This window comes from Symphalangus syndactylus, chromosome 15 (genome assembly GCF_028878055.3).
Source record: "Symphalangus syndactylus isolate Jambi chromosome 15, NHGRI_mSymSyn1-v2.1_pri, whole genome shotgun sequence".
Taxonomy (NCBI): Eukaryota; Metazoa; Chordata; class Mammalia; order Primates; family Hylobatidae; genus Symphalangus; species Symphalangus syndactylus.
Window position 1 is genome coordinate 38,794,875 of NC_072437.2, and position 22,437 is coordinate 38,817,311.

Here is a 22,437-nt window from a genome sequence, read left to right on the forward strand (position 1 = left end):
AATACCATTTTAATTTTATTTAATAAAGTGACTTAAGCAAAAGTTTGCATATTACAATACATTAAAAGATACCAAAAATGCTTTTAAAAGTTGAGACTATTTCCATTATTTTACAATCATTTTAATTTTGATGAAAGTGAATTTGGCAAATTAGTCTTTATAAGCAATCTTTGTGAAAACTCTTCATTAAATGACTTGTCCTTAATATTATTTTTCTGTAACATTGATTTTAAACTATTATATCTTCTAATCATCTCACTTATATATGAACTTCTCATGGCTATTTCCTTAATTAGTGCCTAGTTATCCACTTAAAGTAGAAAACTGGTGACTGGAGTATATCAACCTTTATTCTGGATGACCAGTGAATATATTACATAATTATTGGGACACTTCTGGACATAATGATAACAAAACCTTAATTTTTTGCATTAATTATTAACAATCAATATATCTGTTCTAGCAATCCAAAATACTCAGGATATTTTTGAGTTCACTCATGCATTTATACTAGTAAAATATTATTAACAGAGCTGAGTTGTAACATGTTTATTCTCTCTCCCGTGGAGTCATATGCAAAGAAACGATGGCTAATACAAATATGAGAGATGCACATATAATTTGCTGATCAAACTAAAACAATACAAACAAAACAAAAAAGATTTAATTTAAACTTCCCATGTACAAAAGCTTGTATTTATTGATTTTTTAAGGAAATAGCATATTATCTTGAAAATTGCTATTAAGAAATACAGTTGGCTATTTTTGCACTCAAAATTATTTTTGAGATCGTGATTATGCACTACCCCTAAATGATTTTTCATATGTATTATATATAAAGAAAATGTAATGACTAGAAGCACGAGGAACTGAAACACAAATGGGGAAGAAACATACTTTGGAAGCTAGCCCAATTTATTGAGTAGAAGTAGCAATAAATATAGAATTGTTGTAGGAGTCAAACTGGGAACAGTTAAAGAAAAATCAGCTAGGATTTTCAGCATAAAAAAAAATCTACATGTATTTGAAATACTTAAATAACCAAATAAGAAGAAATACATTTGACTTCACAGTTTTTTTGAATGAGAACAAAATTTTGCTAACATCTGTTTTTATTTAGCCCACTAGGATTCTGACAGCAGTTATTGTTTTTTTTAAATATTCTAATGTGCAATGAATTCTATTTGGTACTCTGAGTCAGTGATATTAAAGAAATGCTTGATATTTTCTCCTATTTCTCTGCCTCCTCCTCCTGCTGCTGCTTCTCCTCCTTCTTTTCCTGTCTTTCTCTCTGTCTGTCTGTATCTCTTAATTTTTCCCTCTCTCCTCTTACTTCATTCAGTGGCATAAAATACATTGTATTTGCATCAGTGAGCATGATTCTGATGTTGGGCATGACTAAATATTTGTTGATAACTTAACTGTTAACTATTCTAGATATTATCTTTAGATTACTGAATTATGATAACCACTAAAGAAATATTTTGAATTTTTTATGTGTATTTTTATTTCAAAGAAAAGTAAAACTGATTAAACAATTTCTGTAAATAAATACATTGAAAATAAAAACGTTCTAATTTGTGGTTGCATCAGTTTATATACTTTAATTGTTATCTGACTATCCACAAAATTATACCTTGCAATTTCTACTATTGGTTTTACTAATACTGCATTAATAAATTACACATTATATTAACTTCAAAACGCAAAATGGTACTTCTATGGCAACTAAACAAACTCATTTGTATCAGTCTGATTTCTTTAATGTCTTTGATTTGTAATTTCAAGAAAGATTCATTTAACACACAAATAATTATTCATGCCCTTTGTAAATAAACAAACATTTTGTCTTGTTTTAAAATAACATTTTGAATATGTACTTAAAATGCATGTGGATCTTAAATCAGTGTTATTTAAAATAAACATTTCTGAGAGGCTGAGGTGGGAAGATATCTTGAGGCCAGGAGTTCAAAGACAAGCGTGAGCAAGATGGTGAGACCTAGCCTCTAGAAAAAAATTTAAAAAGAAGATTAGACAGCATGTGTTGTGTGCCTGTTGTCCCAGCTACTCAGGAGGCTGAGGCAAGAAGATCTCTTCATTCCAGGAATTTGAGGAGGCAATAAATTATGACCATGCCACTGCACTTCAGCCCGGGCAACAAAGTGAGACCTTGTTTCTAAAAATAAATAAATAAATAAATAAATAAATAAATAAAGACATATTGCTTGCTACCTTAAATAAGATAAACTTTTTCCTTTTTGTGAAGACAAATAGTAGTTTAATATCAGTGATAAGAACAAAACCCCATCTTATTACAGTTATTGAAATTCTTACTTTACTTTTATTATTCTTCCATCATTATTCATCTGATAACCAATTTTTTCCATAAACATATAAACTCATGATCTTAAGCACATATCAGTAGCTCCTTAACATTTTAGGATAATTGTAATTTTTATTAAAAATGACATTTAAAAATTAATATTAATAACAATAAATGCTTATAAAGACTTTATTTGTAATTAGTTTACATTTAAATAATGCGTTTTGGTCTGTATCATGAAAAATGTTGTTATTTATTGCTTTTATTAGAGATTCTGTTCAATTTATACATGTGAATTAATTTCCAGTCTGTAAAATCTTTAAGAAGTTTCTCTTCTTTCTTATAATTTTATAGGATTGATAAAAATCAACCCTCCCTTACAAAATAATGTAGATAAACTATAATGCATGATCCTGTGTGAAAACATAAAACTGTGATCCTGTGTGAAAATATTAAAATAACACAAAGGCAGCCATATTTGGAGGAGGCTGCATTCTGACCCGTAGAGCAGCCCCATGAAACCTTTAGTAAAACTGTAAAAAACTAGAGTAAAATAAACAAATCGTAAAAGCAAATGGAGAAAAGTACACATTAATGTCAAAGGAGTACATACAGATAATTCTTTACGTTTTCGACAGAAAAAATGGAAGTACAAAAACAATGGCATTCCATAATTAAAGTGGTGAAAGGAAATAACTACCACCAAATTTACATTCTAAAACATATGAAAATATGTTTTTCAGAGACAAGAAAGGTGCTTCCAGCTGAAATAGAAATGTAAAACAATGAAAATGAAAAAGGAATTAAAACAATTAATAAAAATGGAAAACGTTATTAAATGTAAATAAATACTAAGCAATAAATGAATATCGAAATATTTATCATGTAATTTAAAATTCTCATCAAATAAAATCACAAGTGACAATATTCCAAGAGGTAAAATAAAGGACAATATGAGTTAACGTAGTCTTAATTTTTTAGAACTAGTAGTTAAATAGCTCTAAATTTAATAGAACTAAAAGGAGGAATAAATCAACCATCATATAGCGAAATTTCAACAAATAATTCTGTTAATTGATAGAGTGAAATGTTAAAAAATAGTAAATATATAGAAAATAAGAGCAATGTATTCACAATGAGCAAACAATATTTATAAGGGCATATGGAATATGCCCAAATGTTTTATATATTTACCAATACCAACCATGTGTGGGTTCATAAAACAATATCAACAAATTTCAAAGTACTGACATCATCGAACACAGGTTCTGAAAACATAGTGGAACTGAGCTATAAATAAATAGCCACACAGATTATTAATAAATCCTCTCTGTTTGAAAATTATTCAGTACACATGTAATGTTCCCATAGGTTAAAAACGTCATTTAAATTTGAAATTATTTTAACTGAATAATAATTAAGACATGCCATATAAAACTTGTTGGGAGCATCTAAACTCACATATATAGATTAATATTGAAGTGCTTATAGAAGAAAACAAATAAAGCCCCCAAGTCAATAATCTGAAAATCTAGATCATGAATTTAAAAATTAAACACAAAGAAAAGAGAATAAGTAAATTGATAAATATAAAAGTGTAAATAAATGTGATCTGACATACAATACAGTAAAAGCCTAAAAGTTGGTTTTCTGAAAAGACTAGTAGTATTAAAACTAAATAATTATATTTATAATAAAACCATAGGTGGAATTGATAAATGACTGCCAAAAAAAGAAGACACAAAGATCTATATCAGAAATAAAAATCTGATATCATTATATTTTCATAAAAATACATTTAAATATTAATAAAATAAAAAAGAAAATTACAATCTATGAAACTGACATAAAAATATAAATTACAGTCACAAAAGTATTAAATAACTTAAATTTATCATTAAAAGTGAAAACACCATGCTTGATGCCTTAGCAGTGAGTTATTACATGTAATTGAGGAATAAATTATATCAATATTATAGAAATATTGATATAATTTATTCCATGACACCATTAGACCTACATACTAGAATCTTACAGGGCCATTACAAGGAAGTGAAATTGAAGGTCAGTATCACTTTGAATACTGATACTAACAACCTAAAGAAAATATGAGTACCTTTATCTAGTGACTAAGTAAAATTCAATATATCCATGAGCTAAAGTGCATTAATTTCAATATGAAAATTTCAATTTAATATTCACATCAACTAATGTTACCTATGAAATTGATATAATATAAAGGTACTTAGCATGCTCATTAGGTGCAAGAGATGGTAAGCGTTCTTAGTAAGTTAGGAGAAAGTAACCACTTTACATGATAAAGTACAAAAATGACCTATAGCAAACATTATGTTGAAGGGTGAAATACTGCATGTTTGAGATTCAGGATGAAAAGGCAACTCCTGTTCTCACAACTTACATTCACCAGTATAATAGAGACCTGGATTATGGCAATAAGATATAAAAAAGCGAGAAAAGGTATAAGAATTTAAATACGTTAAAGTAAAACTGCTTTCAGTCATAGACAAAATAGTAATCCACAGATACATTGATTTAGAAATGCCAAGTAAATATGTAAAAATAATTTATATTATTTTATTGCAGCACAAAAAAGAATATGGAATTTAATGCAATTTATAGTGGTATCAAATACATCAAATGCAAAGGAATAATTTAAATAAAAGATGTGCAAAATAAGTAAACTAAACTACAAAGTATTGTTGGGACAAAGGATAGCAAATCTAATTTAATGGAAGAATGCACAATACTCCTGCCTCGAAAGATATATTTAAAGGTGTGAATTCTCCTTAAGTTCATCTATAGATCCAATGCAATTCTAATAAAAAGTCTAGCCATTTTACGAGGATTAAAAATGTATGTCAAAAAATTATATGGAAATGGAGAGGGTCAGAAATAGCCATAACATGCTTGCAAAAGGAAAAAAAAGCAAGACGGCTTAACTAACCTATTAAGAACTATCATTAAGCCACATTAATTAAAGATAATGTTAAGCAAAAAGCCACAGGTAAAAATTGCTGTATACTATGATGCCTATACATGAAGTTCAAGGTTGGCAACATTTAATCAGAGGTGTTGTAAATAATGCCATAAATAATTACGGCATTTGCACTTTGGGACGAGGGAGGCTTGTCAGGGGCATAAGGTGGTTTCTGGAATGTTGCTCATATTCTATTTCTCCGTTTGAATCATAGTTACATGGATGAGTTCACATTATTAATTCGTTAACATTCATGGAGCCAGGCCCTTATTATTTAGGCATTTTTTCATATGTATGTTATACTTCAATAAACCTTTATTTTAAAATGTATGCTAGATATGAATTACTGCACGCCTTTTTTACAAGAAGAATCTGATTCAAAGTTAAATAATTATGCAAGTTTACCACTGTTAGGATCAGTATTTACTTAGTTTGATCCTACCCCAAATTCATGTTTTTATACAATAATTATCATGAAAACCTGAAGTTTCCAAGGGGGAAAAAAAAAGGAAATTGAATTAGTCATTTGGTTGTAAAGAAAACTAAAAGAGTTAGTCTAGAATACCAGGATAATATGAGCCCTAAACTAAATTCAAGAAAACAAGACAGATTGATGATATGTACCTCATTGATCTTTCACATTAAGTCTTTCACTATAAAGGCTGAAGAATTGTACATTTATAAAATTATTTTGGAGAAAATGATTGACAGATTTAACATTACTCTGATCTCCAAACAGGTTGTTATTTTGGACTAAACTGAAATTCTTTTTATACAATAATATTATCATTTTCCCAGGCTCTTCAATTCAACACTTTTCATGAAGATTATTTATCGACTACTGAATATAGCTGTCTGTTTTATATTTGCTTATTATTAGCTGTGTGCTTGATTACTACATGTCTATATTGAGTGGAATATTTTATGCAACAATTCATTTGAAATAGTCTAAGTCTTTGCTTTGATCAATAATTTCTATCATATCTAACATAAAATTTCATTGCGGTTTTTCTTCACATAAAAAGTAAGTAACTTGTTTTTATGTCACACAAGTGTAAAAAGAAAGATATCTTAAGAATATATGTTTATAATTGAATGTTGAAACCCTAAACAGTAAGTCATGTTGAAAATTGATCTAGTGCCTCATAATTTGATGTGTTTCACTATCCTAGTACAATAGCTTTTTCAAAGGGTAGGTGTAAAGATCTTAAGCTTTTTTACAAATTGCTTTCTCCTACACCCATTGTGACTAAGTAGTGTTTTTTGTGTGTTTGTTCTAAAAGAGTATAATGAATTAATATATTCAGTTAATGAGATGGTGTCCTGATCCTCCCATCTCTTAAAAATTTTCCTCACTAATTTACAAATATGTACATAAAAAATATATCACACTATGTATGTAAGTATATTATTTAAATTTCAGAGTCACAAGCCAAAATTATTTTGATGACATTTAAATCTAAAGATTTAAATTTCGTTTTGAACGCCTCCTGTAGATATAAATTATTTGGAAAAATATAAAATATTTTTGTCTCTGCGTAGGTCATTAGCTCATCTCCTTTTCCTCATGATATGTGGGCACTAAGAGAAAAGATGGCAATGGTTGAAGGCTAAAATTTAGGTAACTGAAACTAGGTTTTCTCTTTTTGAAATCTAGGCCATCGTAGACAATTTATCCTATTACCCCAGAAGCGACTGAGATGGTGGAAATTAATGATTAGGTAAGTGAAACTGATCAACAGGTAAGAATTGAAACAAGAGACCAGGGACTTCTGGACAGAATTTGCACTAATGCTTTGGAGCCATATAGAAAAAATCATATAGAGCACATCAGTTTTGCCAGAAACTTGAACACTCACCTCAAGTAGCTCCTTGATAAATGACACTCTAATAATTGGATACAATTCTATCCTATCAACATATCAATATATTTTCAACTTATTTAACATTTGTTAAGTACAAGATCGAAAAATAACATTTGTACATTTTTGAAGATAATTATTTGGTTAGATAATTAAACCATAAGTAAAAAAGATCCAGTGAAAAAGTGGGCTAAGAACATCAATAGACAATACTCAAAAGAAGATATATAAATGGCCAACAAGCATATGAAAAAAATGCTCAACATCACTAATCACCAGGGAAATACAAATCAAAACCACAACAAGTTACTGTCTTCCTCTTACGAGAATGGCCATAAAAAAAAAAAAAATAGACGTTGGCATGGATATGGTGAACAGGTAACACTTCTACACTAAACGTGGTAATGTGAACTAGTAAAACCACTACGGAAAACCTTGTGGAGATTCCTTAAAGAACTAAAAGTAGAACTATCATTTGATCCAGCAATCCCCCTACTGGGTATCTATCCAGAGGAAAAGAAGTCATTATATGAAAAAGATACATGTACACCCATGTTTATAGCAGCACAATTTGCAATTGCCAAAACATGGAAGTAATGTTAATTTTAACTGACAAATCATAATCATATACATTTATATAGTGCAGTACGGTGTTTTGATATATGTATTACAAGGTGGAATGAGTGAATTGAGCTAATTAACATACCCCTCACCAGAATTATCATTTCTGTGGTGAGATGTTTGAAATTTACTATCTTGCTTATTTTGAAGTATGGAATACGTTATTATTGACTATAGTCACCTTACTGTGCAAAAGATGTCAAAGCTTATTCATCTTGTTTAGCTGAAATTTTGTACTCTTTGACCCAAAATTCTTTATTTTCATCCCCACCCCTCAGCCTCTGATAACCATCCTTCTCTACACCTCTATGAATTTGACTTTTCTAGATTCAACATATAAGTGAGATTGTGCGGTATTTGTCTTTCTGTGCCTGGCTTATTTTATTTAGCATAATACTCTCCAGTTGCATAGGAAGAAAATTCTTTCTTGACTAAGGCTGTGCTCTGTTCCATTATTTGCTTGAACTACAGCTAGATTGAGCCCTAATTTATCTCTTTCATAGGATTTCTCTGGAAGTGGCAGGATTTGGCTAATATATGTCAGAACTAAATATTTTTCTGTAATTTCCTCATAACCACAGCTTTGGTTGGCTTAAATTACGGCTCCTATGGTCATTTTTAGTCATATGTTGTTTATGGTGGTGGGGCTTTTCTTTATCATAAAAATAATTATTTGATTTCCAGTTTTCTGTCTCCAATTCTTTGCTGCCTATTGACTGTTCACTTCCAATAAGCTAATAAAACAATTTTCAGATTTTTCTACATGCAGCAAGCCACTTCCAGATACCAAATTGTGTATTGTCTGACGTTATGTTAAGCTGACAGTGACACAAAATCCAAAATATTATACAGAAGTGTATTTCTTTCTTACATAAAATCACATGTGAATAGTTTTATTGCAGGTAGAGTGGGCTCATGATCATCATAGCCATGCTGATAGACATAGATAGGTTTTTCTCAACCAACTTCAACTTTTGAGTCCTGACTCATTGTTCAAGATTGTTTTTTCATCCCAATATGATATACCTAGAATCTAAACAGCAAGAATGAAAAAGGGAAAAAAATTAGTTAGAAGCTAAATGGAGCATACTAGATATGCTTAGGAAGCTCCTCAGATGCAGTGTTTCTATATCATTGACTGAAATTTAGTTAATGTGAACTGAAATGACTCAAAGGGGGACTAGAAATAATTCATTATTCCCGGGACCCATGTGTCCATATAATATTTAGGGATTCTACCACAATGGAATAAGAAGGAATAGGTATTAGAAATGAGCAAATAGTCTGAAACATTGACAACATAATATGGAGATGAGAAGCTTTTGTTGTAGTTTTGGGAATGATGTTGGTGTGCCTGTTGTGGATGAATAAGAGAGCTATCTATCTATTTGTGAGGGTTTCTAAATATTGCTCAGCTATTATTTCAGTCCACTCTAACTGCCTTTTCACCAGTAATTTTGTTTTTCAGTGCCAGGAACATACAAAAAAATACATGAAATATGTATAGGGTGTTGCCTGACCTGAAAAATGAAGCAGTGAGATTAGACAGCCTCAAAATCACTCCAAAATTTATTGTTCTGTGACTTTCTTTTGTAAGAATAATACACTTTGTTATTCTTCCAGTAAATTGTGAGGGTATGTAGACATAAATACTGTATTCTTTAAAATCTTTAAATATATTGCACACTATTAACACTACCTGGAAATTCTACTGAGCTCAATAAATTTTTAATGAACAATTGACTGTAATAATGTGCCTATCTCTGGTCATATCTAGACAAAGTGTCAAATGGAATTAGTTTAAAAATCCATGATAGCATATTTATTGGTGGACAGAAGAAAAGCAGATAATAATGGATTTCTTGAAAAATTCCATTTCATAAATGAGTTTTCCACCAATAATTATGATAGAGCACACTTAGAAAATACAAGAGCAAATGAAGCCAAGGAAGAGCTATACTTTCTACAACGAGAATAGTATAATTAAATTTAAAGATAAATATCAATATAGTACTGGTATTACAGTGGGTTTGCTGGCTTCGTTTAGATTGCCTTGAAAAATCCATTGGGTTATATTTTCTGCTTTCTCTACTTAGGCCAAAATGGGAGTAATAAATCACCCTCGCATTTGTAATCATTTGTTATTTTACACTTTTATTGAAGTATAATTGATGTATAATGAACAATATACTTTTAAAATGAACAATTTGATAACTTTCAATGATAATTTAAATGTCTATCTTTATATTATTGTGAAAGTAAATGCAAGATTTCAGGACAAAGGCAGATTATTAAGAACTACAGCAGTAATTACATTGTTCTCTCTTGCTACGATTCTTTCCCATTCTAGGATGATGAGATCAGAGGCAGGTTTGCATGTGTGGGAGTCATACCAAAAGATAGGAGCCCTGAAATTAGAAACTTGAAAGCGTATATAGGACAGCTTGCATACCTGTTCTCACCCGCTGAGAGACAAGGGGCAATCCAATCTTCCTAATTTGTGCAAATTCTCTTAGGGAAGAAAGGGAAGAGTCCCTATAGTCTTAGTGTTTGGAGTGTAAGTAGAAGTTTTTGAGGGTGGGGAGCAAGAGATAAGACGGACTCCCACTTTTAACATCCAAGTTTTGTCCCCATTTAAAAGGTAAACACGTAAGGTTATATTTTCTCAAGAGTTTTAGCTTTCAATCCTTCTTAACTTCCAAGGCTTGTTCTTTAACCATGGTCTTAAGTTTCTTTGTTCAGAAGAAAGTTTTAACTGCAAAAACTTGAAAATATAGTTGACTTTTGAACAATGCAAGGATTGGAGCGCTGGCCTCTGCACAGTCAACAAATCATGTATAACTCTGACTCCCCCGAAACTTAGCTAGTAATAGCTTATTATTTACTGGAAGCCTTCTTGATAACATAAAAAAATCAATTGATGCATATTTTCTGTTATGTATATTATATACTGCATTCTTATAATAAAGTAAGTTACATAAAAGAAAATGTTTAAAAAAGTCGTAAAGAAAAGAAAATGTATTTACAATTCATTAAGTGGAAGTGGGTCATCATAAAGGTCTTCATCCTCATCATCTTAATGTTGATTAGGCTGAGGAGGAGGAGGAGGAAGAGAAGGGGTTAGTCCTGCTGTCTCAGGGGTGGCAAAGATGGAAACAAAAATCTCATATAAATGGACCTGTACAGTTCAAATCTGTGTTGTTCAAGAGTCAACTGTATCTCTTCTACAGTGCCCCACCGATGTATATATGCTTGTGAAACCAGTTATCTCAAGCAAGATAGAAAATATATCTATATACCCAAAAGTTGCCACATCCCCTTGTTTAACCCCTTTCTGTTGGCTCTCCTGCACCCTCTGACCTCTGAAAATGTCTGATTTGCTTTTTGTCACTATAGATAATTTTGTACTTTGTAGTATGATCTAAAAACATAAGATTAAAGGTACTTCTCTTCTCTAGTATATAAGCACACTACAAATACATTGTTATAAAGATCATCATCTATTTTTAATACTCAAATGTAAGTAAAATACTTTGTTTTTCCAAAGCTTAATTTATTTTTTCTAGTTTCCATTTCCTCTGATTTGAATACTGAAGAGAAATTAAACCATCTGCTTTTGAAAATAAATTGCTAACATTATTCAAAAATAAATGAACACATAAACTCTCAGATTTATGCATTTTTTGTTCATTGACTATGAAGACATCTAAAATATGTCTATTGAAAAATAAATTTTATGAAACTTAAGCATTGTTTATCTGTAGTTGTCAGACATTGGAAAGCACTATTTTCTTATACTTAATTTAAAATATTACAACATATGCACTTGCACTTTAGTTCAAAATAATTTAGGATCAGTATAGAGAAGGATGTATTTTAGTCTTGGTTTGCCAAAATAAGAAAAGAAACAGTTATCATTTCAAAAATCTCTTAATTCACCCAATATTAATTGTTTACCTGTGGAAATGAGATTTGATGAAATTATTTTTAGAAATTTATTTTATTATTTGTTTTCATTAAAATGCCTTGTAAACTCAACAATTATGGCTTGGTTGGTATTATTTATAAAGTGTTACATGTTCAATAAACATAATTCCCTGTGAATATCTAAGCAGAAGTTGTGCCAACTCCAAAAATGACAAATAGGCTATTACCAGATAGTTAAACACAGTCTTAAAAATTTTTAAATACTAGATAGAATACACAAATTCATGTATTAATGTCCACCCAAAGTAGTAGTGATAAAGAGAAAATAGAACTAGACCCCATTCTCACTCATCCCCAAAATGAGATAATATATCAAAAAACATCATTAAAGGGTATATATCTGTTATACTATGATTTCACAGAAGCATGAATCTCAAAACCAATCAAATTGAGCACTTTAAATACAGCTTACTGTGTCAATTATATATTAACAGTACTATTTTTTAATTTTAAAATTTTAAAATATTAATTTAAACTTAGTTTTAATTAAAACCACAATCTGTCACTGTTAAGAAGTATAAGAATTCTTTGTTCAATGCCAAAGGTAAAAGATAAAAAAAAATTGTTGGGATTAATATCCTAGCCATCTGATTCTAATTCCTGTTCATTTGATTATTCAAACTATTTCACTGGGTTTTTATTTTTTCTTCTTGGTCTAACTGGTATAATCTGTGTAATTTACTGTGTTGTTAACCTGATTTCAGAAACTCATTCTTTTCATTATTCATCAAATATTGTTTGTGTTAACACTGCCTTTAAAGTTTTTTCCTAGGCATGCAGAGAAATATTAGGCAGATAAATCTTGTTAGTGGATGTAATATTTTACAAATATCATCACCCCAAAAAAGGAAGACAGTTTATACTTTCTGAAGGATGGCTAAGTGTTTACTCCAGTCCCAAATTCAGACTAATCTACATATTGTTTAATAGTGGAAGGATTGACGAGAACAGTAAAAGTGTTTTGGAATTACAGTAAACACAAAAAATGGGTATTATATGTTATTTTCACTTTTAACAAAAGTAAAAATTCACGTTAATGATGGAAGTCAGTGTAACTAAAGCCCTCTAGGAAGGAGAGAGTGTGTGTGTGTGTGTGTGCGCATGTGTGTGTGTTTGTGTTTATGCGTGCACATGATTTTGTTTTCTTTGCTGGACAACTGTTTTAGATCATCTACAGTCCTGGACTGAAGACTTTCATGATCGTTTATACCAATAGGAGTTTTATATTATATTTTGTATCTAAAAAGAAAAACAGATCCCTCTCTTTGATCATTTTGAAAGAAAAAATGCATCGTTTTTCCAGCGCTCGTTAGCATTAGATAAAATATTTTAACAACTTTGAATCTATTATTCTTTGATTGACTTACTTTGAAAATAAAATGTCCAATTTAAACAGTCTAGCAGAAATTTTTCTGTCAAAGTGAAATCGAAGTGGAATATTTTTTCTTTCGCATGGCCTATTTTGAATGCTCACACTTTGTGAATGTTGATATTATTTTTCCCTTGCCAAATATAGTGCCTTTTATCTAAAGTGGATAATACATATTAAAATTTTTAACAGTTACGTGAGTTTTAGCTAAAGAAGCCATAATGTGACAATCAAAACATGTATTGTATAATCCAGTCTTTTAAATTCATGTTCTTGTCAAACACTGGGTGACACATATGTCACATAGGCACAATTTGTTTTAAAAAATGTTTGGAGTCAGTCATCTAAACACAGGATTTGCCATGTCTAGATTTCAAGGCATCTGAAGTTACAATCTCTGCTGACTTGAATTTGATTAACCTTTTACTGTATTTCTTTTTTTCTGAATTATAATAATTGAATGATAAACTCACTTTTTCAAGTTTCCTCAGTAATTATTTGAAAAAGTATTTGTTCTATTTATTAAATATAATGAATAAGGTAGCTTTTTTGGGACATAACGTTTTCCCATACTGGAGCCATTTACTAAACCTTGCCATAGGAGAAAATATCAGACTAAGATTAACTGGTACATATTAAATAAATCAGGTTTAATTTTGTATAAAGCATTTCTTCTTTAATCACTGGCAGGTTTGCTACAATGCCAATTTGTGTTCAATAATTCAAAGATAGGACGTGAGATTATGCATTTCTAACAAGCTCCTAGGCTGGTTGGCCTGGTCCATTAATCGCATTTTGAAGAGAAAGGTTATAGAAAGCAATTCTTTTTATAAAAATATCTCTGCAGTGATACAGCCATGCAGGATAACTGAAATATGTGTAGCTTAAAAAGTGATACAAATGGTTGTTTATTTATGTATATGTTTTTCTCTATTTGCAATGCAACCAAAAATAAAGTTGTTCAAAGGACAACTTTCCTTTGAATTTTGGAAAGGATTTTTATATCTGTTTTAATAGCTTTGAATATTGATACCAGGACCCACTAGACTTCCCCAATATATAGAAAAAGTATGAGTAGAAAGGATATGATCTATCTGCCTACTCAAATTGTTACTTCTGAAAGAACACACATTTTGATCTGTAATAGTTTATATGGTTCATGGGATAGTAGTTTGTTGTTCTGGATTCTTTTTTTCATTCCTTCAATGGTAGATTAGTACCATCTAGTATTTTTATTCAAGCTATATTAGAGATCCCACTTCCCAAAATACACCAGTTGGGTGTCTCTCACATAACTTTGAAGAATTTGGTAGAGAGTTTGCCTCTTGTACTTATGTTAAGGTGAAAAATGATCATTTGACATTGTGTATAACTCATGTCATTGACTTATGAGAAACCAATTTTTCCTAGCATCCTATGAATTGACATAGGTATAAATTGTCCTTGCTTATAGGCAGGTGCTGTATAACTTAACTTCAGAGATTCCAAATCACCAATATCTTACAAGAAATGGGGGCTCCATGTATTCGTCTCTCTCTGTGGCATTAATCATCAAAAATTTGAGATGACTAAAAATGTCCACCTCAGTTTGCTTTGTTCTGAACTTTAATATTAACATCCTTGATTTTTCCATTTATACCAAACACAATTTCAGCATGGAGAGTGAGTCATGATTGTTTACATATTACTGCTGGTGACTCAATTTTCCATCCATTTTTATAGATTGGTATATTTATACACAGTATGTTAAATACTATGTTCCTTTATTTAACATGGTACTAGTCACCCGGCTGATAATAATCTCACTAGGGTTAGCTTTCATGACTGTTTTATTATGTAAATAAAGTATCATATATCTGGTTCTCAAAGAACATGAACAACCAGGCTCTTAAAGATTATTATACACAAAGAAAAAAATGTAATTGTATTTCTAAGTAGATGAACTTTGTTTGCTAAGCAATTTTGTTTTCATAAGCAAATGAAAGTGGGAGCAGTTATAGAAAATATCTACATCTTTAAAACATAAAATACTACTATTAAAAAAGCATCTTTTTGAAAATACAACAGATTCTCATCATTAAATAGTTTATTTAAATGAATTAAAGCTATTTCTTCAATACCTAATATACATGTTTATATGTCACAGCTAAAATGATTTTTAGTTGAAAAAAACCAGAGGCAGAGAATAAGGGTTTGGTGAAGAAAAATTGTTCTATAAAGAAAAATATGGCTAACTAAGTCAGTATTAAAATACAAGCCTATTATTAAAATACTGGGCAACAAAATGAATCAACTATGTATATATATGTTTCAGCACTTGGGTCTTTCTCATAAGCAGAGGTTGCAGGATGGAGTAAGTTGTCCTTCCTCTTGCAGACGGTATCTTGATATGTCCCAGACCTCTAATACCTCTTTGAGGTTTTTCTTCTTTAGGTTCATGGCTTTTAAATACACACACATGCACACATGCACACACACAAACTAGATACATTACACTATATGTAGTATATGTATATGTATAGACATTATACTATATGTAACATATATACTATATATAACATATATACTATACAACATATATACACTATATGTAGTATATGTATAGACATTATACTATATATACTATATATAACATATATACTATATAACATATATACTATATATAACATATAAATACTATACATGTAAAATATATAGTATTAAAAAATAAATAGTATAGATGTATATATTAATATATAATGTATATACATGTATATATACATATATACACCTATACATAGTGTATATATGTATACATTAATATGTATATATTACATGCGTAATACATATATGTATATATACATTAATATGTATATTGATGTATATGCAATATGTATATACATATATACACATATACATAATGTATATGTGTATATATCAATTTGTATGTATTGCATATATAGTATTTAATATTAATACTCTATATTTTACATATATAGTATTTACACCTATAAATACATGTATACACACATACATATATATATACATGTATGAGTATATATACACACACACATATATATAAACATGTTGGTATCGATTACTAAAATAAGGTCTTAGTACTCAATGGCATACCAGCCTGTGAATGCAAAGAATGCAAAATCATACACTATATAGTTACACAGTCTGATCATAGATGAGGGTCATAAGTATTTGCCTTGACTTTCATTTGTGTATTTTGTTTTCAAAAGCACATATCAAGAAACCCCCTGCAAGAGGAAGGACAACTTACTCCACCCTGTAGCCTCTGCCTATGAGAAAGAGGCAAGTGATGAAGTATTGATGGTACCAATAGTTGGATAAGCAACTAAATCAGACCCTGTGACACCTACTCGTAGTTATTTGGCAACTCTTATAGACTAGAACTATAGCTTTATGGGCTCTTACTTATAATAACCTGTAGGCTAAGTTTACAAAAAAAATGGCTTTAGTTACACATAGTTGCACACATTATTTTGCTATTCACTCGAGTGAATAACCAGGAATTACAGCTCCACTCAACAGTAGCCCTGCAGGACTGCAGGAGAGGAGTATCTTCCCAGTGTACAAGACTTCAATCAATGCAGCAAGAAAGAAAACTAGACAAATGCATGAACCTACACTGAATTATTAGCAATGAGAAATTGTGTTCTAGTCAGAAACTTAGAAGGCATACGATTAGAAAACTGGTTACAGAGAATCCTGCAAAATGGATAATGTTAATAAACTTCTAAATGATCAGGAAAGTGAAGATATCCATGTCTCTGAACAAATTAAATGTATCCCAAATGTGTAAAAATGTAGGAAAAACAATAAATTTCTGTAATTTAAAAAAAAATAAACTTAGGACGATAATCATTATAATAATAAAATACCTATTAAAATAATTCTTCAGAAAACTCCATAATGAGTTCATGTGAGATAAAAAAATCTAAAAAATATTCTCCATTTGAATATCAATAATATTTACTTAGTACATTATTAATACCTAGGAACAAACAATAAATTATTATCATCTATGTGTATGTAAGGATAATTGGGAACTAAACATGAAAATAATGTTAATATATTCAAATCTCAATTATGTACTAAATTTAGGTCATCTTTTCACATTAGGTGTCTCTTAGACTGTATTTTAGCCTTTTGCTTCCATGTTTATTAACTATTTTTATAGTGCATACTGAATGCAAGGATTAGTATTAATATAGACATATAATTGTATATGTAGGATTTACAATAAATCAGAATATGGCTTTTGTTTTAGTAGAATTAGTATACTTTGTAGGACTTTCTCATCCTTCCTTGTTACTCCCTTTAAAAAGAGAAGAATATTGCTCAATACTTGAAATAAAACAGTTAAATTACTTTGAACAGAGTGTAAAACCAAGCATTTATGTAAAATTCATCAATATTTTACTTGCATTTGCACATTGTTCTGACCTCAGATATCCTTAAAACGCTATCTTGACTTCAGTTAGGTCTTTACTCAAAGCTCACTTTTTCCAAGAAGGATTTTTCTGACCATTCAAAAATTTTATGCCTGTCTCAATTTCAACTATTTATATTCCCTTTCCTTTATTTATGTTAATATATCATGAAAGTTAATTACATACATTATGTCAAGCTTTTTTTAAAATGTGACTGCTATAAAGAAAATAGTTGTTTTTCTCTTTTTTTATTTTTTTAGGTATTTTTGTTGTAACATCTAAGATTCAATATCTACTCAGTAAGTATCTCTTGATGGATAAACAGATGAGATAATAAATAAATACACAAGTGAAATTTAATGTCATTTCAGGTACATGTAAGATAAGCTTACCTAATATTTTAAAAAGATTGACTCAATTTTTATCAAATTAAAATATAAGAATATGTAGCATTATGAACAACTCTAGCAAATTATTTTATAAGAATTCAAAACGTGGTCTCCCAACATATCAGACTATTCTATTTCATCAAAATTCAAATAAATTGAAGATACATCAACAAATTATTATATTTCATAAGTTTTAGTTTTATAAGATGTCATTGCTTAGAAGAGAGCACATGAGATTTTTCATTTCTTTAGTTTATCAGCAATTGGAAATCAACCTTAGAAAGTTGGATATGCTTTTAAGAACCTGGTAATTGATTGCTGATAAAACCTTTTCAATCTCAGAATAGCTACATGCATGCACTCGTGGACTTACATACACACCCCAGCACACATACATTAGACATATTTTATGTAGGAGTATATTTTTGACTGAATTAGAATATTCTATTAAGAATTAAAGTACCCATCATATTTACATATGACTCTTTACGTCACCCTGTATCCTTGTTAATGTAAAGCAATATTACTTATCTTTGTATAGGATACATCTTACTTGCCACATTAAATAAAGCAGATTTCAAAGAAAGTAGTACAATGTCCTTCAAAGTAGAAACCTAATAAAGTTGAAGCTGTGTGCAATGCTTAAGAGTTTAAAAAAAAAACAGATTTCAATTAATACATTTTGATAACAATTACCAAACAATACATTTTTGCTAAGTGACATTAATTATTTATGTCAACTGTGAATAATATTTTATAATTGTAAAAGTATATATAATTATCATGTATGTGATATATGATATAATAATTTTTACAATAGCCATGTAAACTCTATGGGCTGTTGTAACAAATTATTATAAAAACAGCAGCTTAAGCAACAGAAATTTGTTCTGTCTCAGTTCCAGAAGCCAGAAGTGTGAAGTCGAAGTGTTGGGAGGGTCACACTCCCCATGGAGGCTCTTGGGGACAATAATTGCCTTGCATCTCCCAGCTTCTGGTAGATTCGGTCATTCCTTGAGGTTTGGTGTATTATTCCAATCTCTGCCTCCATCTTCACATGACCTGCTCCACTTCTGTGCATTTAATTTCTCTGCCTCTCTTATGAGGATATTTGTGATGGCATTTATGTCCCACCTGAGTTATTTAAAATAATCTCCTCATTTCAAAATCCTTAACTTGGCCGGGCGCAGTGGCTCACGCCTGTAATCCCAGCACTTTGGGAGGCCAAGGCAGGCGGATCACGAGGTCAGGAGATCGAGACCATCCTGGATAACACGGTGAAACCCAGTCTTTACTAAAAATACAAAAAAATAGCTGGGCGTGGTGGCGGGCGCCTGTAGTCCCAGCTACTCTACTCGGGAGGCTGAGGCAGGAGAATGGCGTGAACCCGGGAGGCGGGGCTTGCAGTGAGCCGAGATTGTGCCACTGCACTCCAGCCTGGGCGACAGAGGGAGACTCCGTCTCAAAAAAAAAAAAAAAAAAAAAAAATCCTTAACTTAATCATGTCTGCAAAATGGAATGACCCTTTTTCCAAATACGGTAGCAATCACAAGTACAAGGAATTTGAAATTGACATCTTTGGTGAGGGGAATACATGTGTCAACTTATTACTACATATACAACACACACACACACACACACACACACAAACACACATACCACTATATAGAAAATTTGGAGAGAGAAAAAAATAAATGCGTTTAGCCAAGATTGTGCAAAACCGTATCTATCCAGAGCTCCATTCTAAACAAATATAAACAGTTATTCCCACCACATTCTCTTTCTTTCCTCTTCTCTCGACCTCTTTCTCTTTCTCCTTTCCTCCTTCCCATTCCTTCTTCCTTTTTCTTATTCATTCTGTATCTGATTCCCTTCACTTTTTACCATGTTTCCCTCACAAATCCCCTTTATTGCTCTTTATATTGAAATACCAATCCCAATACCATGAAGTGGGGCGGAGCAAAGTAAGCATGTTTGTGAAAAGGTGAATTGGCATGGAAAGGGGTCAGAGGCCAAATTAGGTGAAAAAGACACTCAAATGAAAGCAAGGCCTGCCTACCATAGAGTGTCAGAGCCTGGGCAGAATCAGGAGAGTATACATCCGGGGCAAGGCCTGGTATGGAGTTTCAGAACCCGAGAATGTTGAGGTGATTGCTGGCAGAAGTCGTCTGCCTTGGGCGCTGAGCATGGTGGCACATTCTTTCTGAGCACTCCAGACTGCAATCCTTATCCGTTTCCTGATGGTGGGTAGTTTCTGTAGCAATTGAGATTGGACTACGTAAGTCAGGCAAGTCAGAGCCTAACTACCTTCTAAATACCGCTCAGACGAGGTCTTGCTTATTTGCTGCTCTCTACAGTGTTTGATGCTTACGCAATTAGGGCTATTCTCTCAACCCTTGTTCCTCTGCTATATGGTCATCTATCACATGTGCATTTTTAAAATCCTTCCCGCCCCCCAAATTACCTGTGGGAATTAGGGCTTAGAAAACTAAAGTGAATAACCTGGTACTCTAGCTATTGGTCTAGCTATATTTTAAAAGTCTTTTATCTCAGATTCAGTTTCCATACATGAGTTGCCCTGTCATGAGGTATCAAAGTCCACACTTGATGAGGAGGAATCTACACAGAAGTGGTGTCTGATAGGGCATGAGAGAATGAGAAGGATGTCCATGAGAGCAAAAGTCATAGCACAGAGTTTTGATGTACTCACTAGTCAGACTGTACCCAAGCGGCAGGGAGGCAGAAAACAGATAATTCATTGCATGTATTAGACCATTCTTGCATTGCTGTAAAGAACTATGTGAAGCTGGATAATTTATAAAGAAAATAGGATTAATTGGTTCACAGTTCTGTAGGCTGTACAGGAAGCACAGTGCTGGCATCTGCTCTAAGGACGCCACAGGAATCTTCCAATCATGGCAGAAAAAGTGGGAGCAGGCATGTTACATGGTGAAAATAGAAGTTAGAGAGAAAGAGTGGGGTGGGAGGTGCCACACGCTTTTAAATGACCAGATCTAATGAGAAATCACTATCAGGAAGACAGCACAGAGCCATGCGGGACCCACCTCCATAATCCAAACACCTCTTGCCAGGCCCCACCTCCAACATTGGGGATTACATTTCTACATGAGATTTGGGGAGGGACAAATATCCAAACTATATCAACGGGGGTGTTGGCAGTGGCCCAAGTGTGTATCAGAATCCTAGTAAAATCTAAAGTGTATTCGGCCAGGTGTGGTGGCTCACACCTGTAATCCCAGCACTTTGGGAGGACAAGGCAGGTGGATCACAAGGTCAGGAGTTAGAGACCAGCCTGGCCAAGATAGTGAAACCCCATCTTGACTAAAAATACAAAAATTACCTGGGAGTGGTGGCATGCTCCTTTCGTCCGAGCTACTCTAGAGGTTGAGGCAGAAGAATCGCTTGCACCTGGGAGGCGGAGGTTGTGGTGAGCTGAGGTTATGCCATCACACTTCAGACGGGGCAACAGAACAAGACTCTGTCTCAAATAAAAAAATACACATATATATAAAGTGTACTCATGTAGGGAAGAGGGTAACAGCAGTAATGGGAGACTGGGTAACTTTGGAAGAATTTCTCAAATAATTCAATAAACTAAGTATAAATGGAGCCAGGCTAGTCACAGTTAGAAAAGGTGAAAATGGGAATAAATAAACCTTGAAATTAAAGGTATTAAATTGGAATGGGAAGTGTCATTGTTAAATTATGACTTATCAATATGTATAGATAAATATAGAAATGAAAATAAATATGTGTGTTAATATATGAATATATGTTTTGCATGTTTACTCATACTTTTCTTATCTATGCAAGGGAGAGCTTAAGATAAGAGCTGCTGTGATTCCCCAAATTAATAAACATAAACAAACCTGAGACACAAATTCTGGGTTGTACATATAATTTTCCGTTAAAACAAACCATTACTTCTTAGAAAAATGACTTATTCTAAAGTTGGGATAGGAGCAATATGAAGTGAACTTGTCACTTTTTGTGGTTTCAGAAAAACAAAGAACTATTCAAATGATGAGGTGACATAGCAGAAACTTGAAGGACCTCTCACTGTCCAAGTTTGTACATTTTTGAGCAACAGAGTAAATGGTTACATTAGTTATAAACAGTTGAACACATAGAAAATCATGGCACTTACTGATGTAAATAAATAATAAATACCACAAAAGTGAGAAAAGGCTATTAATAAAGCAACAAATTACCTTGTACAAAATAATTAATGTGGGGATAAAAAGTAACTTTTTATTGTGGAAGCATCACGGACATTACTTTAATCAAGCATTCAAAGTGTTTGACATTAATAATTGAATAAATTGAAATTGTGTCTTTTGTAGTAGTAGGTAGGCATAGAAACACAGCGCCATGCCTGTCATATTCCAAGGATGTATAATTTGTATTAATCATGAACTGAACAAC

The 22,437-nt window shown here is 31.6% G+C and overlaps 1 long non-coding RNA gene across 2 annotated transcripts in view; it reads left to right on the forward strand.

Moving 5' to 3' along the window:
- Positions 1-22,437, forward strand: part of LOC134731313 (uncharacterized) — a 249,071-nt gene that overhangs the window by 142,435 nt on the left and 84,199 nt on the right. For both annotated transcript variants that reach the window (XR_010115856.1, XR_010115857.1), the window contains exon 2: positions 6,979-7,046. This is a non-coding gene — a long non-coding RNA (uncharacterized lncRNA). The remainder of the gene's footprint in view (positions 1-6,978; positions 7,047-22,437) is intronic.